The following is an 8,345-nucleotide window of genomic DNA, read 5'->3' as shown; positions in this document are numbered from 1 at the left end:
TTCTCTACATAAGAACCATCCTGGTACTTCAAGGAATATAATAAAAAAAGAATTATCGAAATCGGTCCACCCGTTCTCAAGTTATGCGCTTACCAACACATTTTGCGATTCATTTTTATATATAAGAAGATAAATATATGCAGTTTAGGCAGTGTATTTTGATCATAGTATAAAGAGATCTCTCTTAGGTAGATAGAGACCAAGCTCTACTGCTGCCTTCCATCCCGTCATAATATAAGTGGTTGAGAGAATTTAGTATAAATTCCCACTGAATCAGTGATATGTACTTTTAAATATAAGTACTCGTAATTAAGTCGGTTAAAATAGGAGAATTGTTGATTTAGTAGATAGCACTTAACCTACTATAGATGGTGTAAAGTGAACAAAAACTCGACATTAAAGAGAGCTCGAATAACTTCCAGAGCCATTTTTAATGAAAGGTGTTAAAATGGTTTGGGAATTAATTCCCGTCGTATAACACAAAATTCATTAGGAGTTTTTCAATTCAGTCATTAAAACAACTTCGCGCCCTACAAATGAAATAAAAAAGTTTTACAATAGCCCTTAAAGCCCAAGAGGGTGAGAAAGGGCTAGTTCACACTGTACGATTTTAAGGGTTATTACCTATCTACCCATGTATAGATTGTCTAATCTAAAAATGAACGCCCCTCCACTGTGTTTACGCTCACATTCAAAGTACGTGTATAGACGCAATACACACAAATTGGTCTGCCTCATTGGTCGTTCAGTCCTCCAGTCCCGTCCATGCCCGAACGACAGGACCAGTTGGCCAACTAGTGCATAAATGACGCGATGCACGACAGAACGGACGTGTCATTCCGTACATAGCGCGCTCTCCCCGCCATACAATGCTAGGCACCTCAACTGATCGCCCGATTAGTTGACAAATCAGTGCGCGAGTGTCAAAGTTTGCAGTAGAATCGACGCGCGCACACATATAAAGTGGTTCAATAATTATTTGTCCTCACACATTGAAACAATTAAGTTTAGTGGAGGGGCGTTCATTTTTAGATTAGACAATCTCTACTTATATTCTAAATGCGAAAGTTTGTGAGAATGGATGTGTATGGATGTTTGTTACTCTTTCACGCAAATACTACTGAAGTCTACTGCGACTTCGCCTGCGTTACAATTTAATCACTTTAATCCGATAACAATGAAATTTGGTAGGTAGCTGAGGCCCAGTATAAGACATATGTATGTATAAGTCAGTCAGTATAAGTATGGCTATATACTTTTTATCCCGTAAATTCCACAGGAACGGGAATTTTGAGGGTTCTTCTTTGAAAACGCAGGCGAAGCCGCGGACGGTAATCTAGTATTATCATACTTTAACTTCCTAGAAAAATGACAAAATAACAAGAATATCATAAGAAGGAAGGGGATAAGAACAATTCCATTTATTCTATGTTTTATAATATGTAGATATCTTTTTGCATAACGCAGGCGAATTGAAAATGATTGATAGCTTGAAAAGTTATGGGAAAAGCTTTTTGCATAAGTAAGCAGTTATTTATACGGTAGAGACGAACACAATAAATTGAATTCTATCATTTTTATCAAAGAGGAGGAGGTTATCAATTCTATAGTAGGTATGTATTTGTTCGAATTTAGTTGTTTCTTTGAAATGTGTGAAGTTTAAGTTTGTAGATTTAAAGCAGTGTCAGAAGTGAAGCTTTTAAGTCGTTTCTGAAATAATTATGTAAATAAAATCAATTTAACGGAATGTTTTTCAAATGAATTGCAAACATTTGTGTTCATATGATATATTATTATGATCCTTTCACAACCGAACATGATCAAATTTCATTATCAGGACAATAGGGTGCCTGGATGGTTGCTGATAACAATAATTGATATGTTATTCATTCGTCTTATATTACTCGACATCGTTGTTACCCGCAGCTTCGCCTGAATGGTCCTAAATCAAAATCTGCTGCGTAATTTTAAAGACATACAGAATGCAGAAAGCGACTTTGTTTTACTATCTAGTGAAGATTAATAATGACTATAAAATGAGATTAAACAATTCCCTTATGTAGGTCATACCACTGAATTTTAATCTCCCTTATTAATGAACTTTTCCACCATGCATAGTGATGTAGACCCTGAAGCCAATGTAAATGCAAATTGCCTTCATTTTGGCTGGATATAATGAAATACTGTTGCATTGACAGCTTCATTAACAAATAATAATACCCTACGTTAATCATAAAATGAAAAATAAAAAGGGCGTGTGTGCCGAGCACACGTGTTTGAAGTGAAACTTCTTTGGCAAGATTCAAAGATACCAAAATCGTCGCCTTACTCCATGACGTGACGGTAGAATAAGTTTTACTTCAATATCGTAACAATATATCGATGTGTTGTTTTCATTATAGTTAATCGTAATTTGTAACTCAGATTCACTTGCCAAATAATTATTTTCTTTTCATAACAATTATTTTGTTGTTAGTTAAATATATTTGGCTATAACACAAATTCGGTTCTTAACCGTACAGCTGCTTTAATTTAATTTAACAGGCGGGAATTATCTCAAATATATTAAAACGAAATATTACAGTCCTGGCATGATGCCAGAATGTTCCACATCAGCATATGTTAGGGAATAAATTAATGCATTTGGTTTAGTGACGACCACATACTTAGGCATAATATATAATAATGTAGGTACATATATAACATATTATACTAGTATGATTTATTTCGCCTGTAGCTGTACGTATTTTAGATTGCTCTCCATCGCGGTGGTGGTTGGGTGTAGGTACATATGTATTGTTGTTTTTGTAATTTAATGCATTTGAAAGTTTCTTTATTATATTGTGTAGGATTGATAGGATAGAATGTATTTATAAGTAGAACGCCAGTTGATAGAATCCTTTAAAGCTCGTCCGTGTTATGAATTTACTAACATTAGGGCACTAAATAAACTAGACACAGTGCCCTATTTTATATCTTAATTTAGAAGAATTCAAAGGCATGATCGTGGAGAACTTCAGATAATATTATAATCTTTTACTAAATGAGCCAGTTGGATTTGTTATTAAAATAAATTTTTAACTGGTTCAGAAATGACAGATAAATTGTTAACCTTTTGACCGCCAGAGCAAAAACGCATCACCGTGCCCTCCACGCCAAGCCACAAATTCAATGATAACCTTGAAAATAGTAGGGATTCCAAAATGTTATCGATAAACATAATAATTCACGTCTGAATATTTGAATAAACAGCTTATAACACAAAAATAATATTTATTTAACCTCATCTCCTACTGTAAAAACTTAAGACCACATTTATAGCAACTATCAACAAAAAAAATCAACCTTTTGAGATACAAAAATACATATAAAATTGCAGCAAGTTACAGCACTATTCTCTATCAGTTACGCCCCATTGGCATGTATACATGCCAATGGCGGGGGCAACTATCCTTTTTTTTATAATCTCTCGCTTCTGATTAGGGATGTGTAGCTGTATATTATTATAACTTATCGAGTTTATTTATTAAGTTTATATGAACTATAGGTATATTATTGTGGAGTGTTTATTTGTAAATATCAAAACAACTATTACCTTTAAATAAAGGGAATTGCATTAAAACTACATATTTATTTTCCAATCATTTAGTTTAATACTTGAGTTATTACAAATACTAATTATATGTAGGTACCTATTTAGGTCAATTACCATATTTTGATATGACATAGCGACAATTTGTATCATAAGAATATTCTAATAAAGGCACTGATTAGACTTATTAGGTAATAAATTTTGAAAACTGCTCGCTCACTCGCCCGCTACTCGATAAAATATTTTTACAACTTTCCGCACTTAACAACACGGCACGCGCTTACGACGTCACCAGTCCGACATCTATTCATGTCAATGGCGCAGAAGGGATTGCATATCGATACTGTGCTAGGGATGCGCATGATTGGCGAAAAGGAAAATATTCAAATCAACAATATCCACAATATAGACAATATGGTATTATACCAAAGAATGTAGTATTTACCTTTTTTCTCAGTGACTAAGCTTATATATTTTTTTTGTAGTTATTACAAAAATTAAGCGAATTAGAGTAATTTCGCTGAAATTTTAATGAAGTTACTTGAATATTACACTACATCACTAGGAGGCACGTATACATGTCATTGGCGCGAGAGAACATGCTTTTTTAGCCATTAATTAAGTTATTTTTTGTCATCAAATATTTGAATAACTACTTGGCAATTTTGTTTACTGTGTACAATTATGTAATAACTGGGGATTCAGTTCATAAACTGTATAAATAAAACACGTAAAAGTAAAGGTTCAATATGTTTATTTTGTATTTATCTATGATCTGTTTCTTGGCATGTATAGGTGTCGTTGGCGCACAGGGCACGATTGCGCATGACATCTATAGATGTCATTGGCGTTCAAAAGGTTAAATCCTGCCTACCTCTAAAACCGCTTATAGACTACAGGCCCGTGTTGAAAAAATTATGGGTCATTTGACCCACCAGGTGACCTATCTAGAACGATATAAGAGCATAAAATAATAAAATTCAGCACTATGACGTCACTTGTAAGCTGTCCACCTGAGTGCAGATGAGAATTCGAAGGTTCAGGTAGAGATTTTCTCCCCTTGTCTCCATGATTTTTGTACGGCGTTGCGGAATAATTGATTAAAAGTAGTATAGAAATAGTATGACACAGATGCCGTACAAAATCAAATGACCAAATTTACCCCGGCAACTGTCGAAAAATAAAAATAAATTCCGACTTTGTGGACCACCATTTTTGTACGGCATCTGTGTCATACTATTTCTATACTGCTTTTAAGCCATTATTCCGCAACGCCGTACAAAAATCATGGAGACAAGGGGAGAAAATCTCTACCTGAACTTTCGAATTCTCATCTGCACTCAGGTGGACAGCTTACGAGTGACGTCATAGTGCTGAATCTTATTATTTTATGCTCTTATATCATTCTAGATAGGTCAGGTTGTGGGTCAAATGACCCATAATTTTTTCAACATGGGCCTGTAGTCTATTATGTTCGTTGTCGGATTTCGACTGACATTTTCCTTGAGTTAGCTAGTTAGGGCTCAGCGTCATTACTAGTAATGGCCCTTTCTACACATCTAGAAACTTCCATGCTAATCTTGTTTTAGTGATCTAAATGGTATTAACGGATTTCAAAAATTAGAGATATAGAGAAATTATAATATTATTTAATGTGGAAACATTTGAAGTCTTTAGATATGACTGCGAAGTAATTTTCCGACTTAGTTGAAGAGTTGTTATTTACTTTCAGCGTATTCAGACAAACTCAACACAAACATTGGTTTACTCAACTAAGCATCTTTTTCAAGTGCTTTTGAAATATGGACTGTAATATTAAGAACTACTAGCAGCTTGGGACTTTGCTTTTAAAAGCCACATATTTTTATTGTACTTTGTACTTTTTTACGAATTTACTCTACAAAATATAGACCGTAAAAGAAAATTGACCCCACTTAAAACTTCAACTTGAAACACGAACCCCTACCATATGCATACACGTAAAAGGTATCATTTATGAACCTACCGATTATCTTGCATTGTAAGCTAGATCTCAAGTTGTGGTTCCATTGCACGATTGTAGACCATGCTACGGGATCGTTAAAGCCTTTGAATCCATCGTGTATTTCGATGCAAATACGCAGTACAATTTAAATAGAATTTCCGATCCTTGTGAATTGTTATTTTATTCGTAGCTAGTGAATCTATTTCGATACGGCGTATTGAATTGGTTTGTTAACTATAGGTACGTGTGGTCTGTTTTTCGGACATAGCAATACGTTACGGGTATAAACAGTGCTGTGCTTCAGGTCCTGACTTTTCAATGCTTAAAGTTTTAATTAAATATTCGACGTTGAATATTTGAAAATAATAAATGTAAACAGCTTCTTTTTAACTGATTTTGTGGCGACGTGGCTGGGGTAGTGCATTTAAACAAATTCATTTCATTATCCATCCGGGAGTTTTTGTTAATTTCCCGTCTCCTTCAAGCGATGTTAATAAGTGGTTCTCGCTGTAACGCCTTAATTATGAACGGTTCTGCTAACTTGATAATGAAAGAGGCCAGAAGTTTGTTTGTACTAGTTAAATGATTTAATTTGACTCTTAGATTAAAGGGATTTGGTAACGAAGAAATGGAAGTGGTGTTTTGTGATGAGATTATTTAAGCCGTTTATCGTTATTGTTCGTGTAATGTCAATCAGTTTTGCTCAGTGGTGGTGTAAAAGAAATACAACAGCTACTGCAATAAATATAATTACAATTTACAGGTATCTTGAGGCATATATTGAAAGCTCCGTCTTAAATAAATTAAAAAGCTTTTTTATACGTTAATAAAACGTTAATGTGCACGACATTCTGAGAACCTAATATAAAATAGGTTTAAGAGTGGTAGATTGATTTGAATAAAAATCTGGTTCAATAGTTTGGAGTACGATCTACCTCTTAGTAAAATTTCAGTGTCCCTTCGTCCAGCATACTCACCATGGAATCCTGATATTTCATGAATGTCAAAAAACTGTTCTGAAATAGTGCTAAATAGTGCCCAAAGGAAAAAAATAGTGCTCTTGTACTTGCGAAGTTATAGCCATAGTTCGATGAGTATGCTGGACGAAGGTTTCGCCCAGCATACTCACCTCCGTCCGGAGAATCTGTATACGCTTCAAACATAATTCATACTTCAAAAAATAGTTCCCAAATAGTGCCAAACGGTGCCCAAAAAGAAAAAACAGTGCTCGAATAACTTCGGAGTTATAGGCTTCGTTCAGTGAGTATGCTGGGCGTAGGTTCTACGCCCAGCATACTCACCTCAGTGCGCGAATATCGAACGAGCTATAGGAACAATTTACGTCTCAAAAAATTGTGCTTGAAATAGTGCCCAATATCAGTCCAATTTTTGCTTGACTTTTGACCTAGAAAACCATTAAATTTGATTGTAAACTTCTACATACATTACATTGAGTACAGTCGAATACAATATTATTAACTTTCTTTCTAACAATTTTTGTCTTGTGTAAATTATTTGTTTTGTTATATTGTCTATGTAAGGGAGTATTTACTTTAGAATCGCAATATTATTAATTACACATTATTTTAATAATACTTTATAATAATATGATTAAGCCTTCGCGCGTCGCATGGGACCCCGGTAGCTAGGAACAATGATTTTATATATTTGTCTAGATCACGGCGCTTGAAGGATTAAGATATCAAATGAAGTAAATCATGCATGAAAAATAAAGTTGCTGTTATTAATGCTTACATTACAACTGACAAAATTATTCAAAATAATCATTTTCCGGATCAAGGACGGTACCACAACGTTTACGGAATTGACCTGTATTCCTCATGTGATAAAGTTCAATATAGTGTGGCAGTAATGGATGCACGTACGGTCAATAGGTATGGGGCTTACGACGCGCGGCGCCCGCGACCATGAACATTTTTTTATATGTATATTATATACAATATTAAAACTACAATTTTTTCTATTTACATTGATTATATTATGAATGTTAACAAAAGCTGTGAACTAGTTAACTAGAATTCTGATTACTTTGGCCCTTTAAATAGTAATAAATAACGTAAGTAATTAAAAATGTTTTTTATTGCTAAACCTTTCATTGATGAAACTATTGGAAAGAGTTTTAAAAATTTGTATAACTATGTCACAGTACTAGTTTTGACTGGTTATAAGTTTTGCCTGCAACATATATACAAAAAGAAACTGTATAATTTCCTTTTTACAATTTTTCAAGATATTAATTTTATTGGCTGCAAATGACTGTTTTTATTCAGACAAACACACAATGCAATGAAGTAATAGACTTCATTTACGCTTAAAGTTTCATTCATTTATTATTATTTATAAAATATATAATAATGCATTTAATCGAAAGTTTTTGACATGTGAGAAAATACCATAATTATTTCCAATAACATGAAGTCTACAATTAGAAAGTTTAATATTTTTGTCCAAAAACATGTGTCGACGACTGTACCCCATTTTACGTTAGTATGTAGAAGTTTACATTAAAATTTAATGGTTTTCTAAGTCAAAAGTCAAGCAAAAATTGGACTGATATTGGGCACTATTTCAAGTACAATTTTTTGAGACGTAAATTTTACCTATAGCTCGTTCGATATTCGCGCACTGAGGTGAGTATTCTGGGCGTAGAACCTACGCCCAGCATACTCACTGAACGAAGCCTATAACTCCGAAGTTATTCGAGCACTGTTTTTTCTTTTTGGGCACCGTTTGGCACTATTTGGGAAC

The sequence above is a fragment of the Colias philodice genome, chromosome 23 (genome assembly GCF_061535455.1).
Source record: "Colias philodice isolate Cphi_HAF_F1 chromosome 23, ilColPhil1 Martin Lab GWU primary, whole genome shotgun sequence".
Lineage (NCBI taxonomy): Eukaryota > Metazoa > Arthropoda > Insecta > Lepidoptera > Pieridae > Colias > Colias philodice.
The sequence above is the reverse complement of the archived record's forward strand: the minus strand, read 5'-3'. Positions refer to the sequence as shown.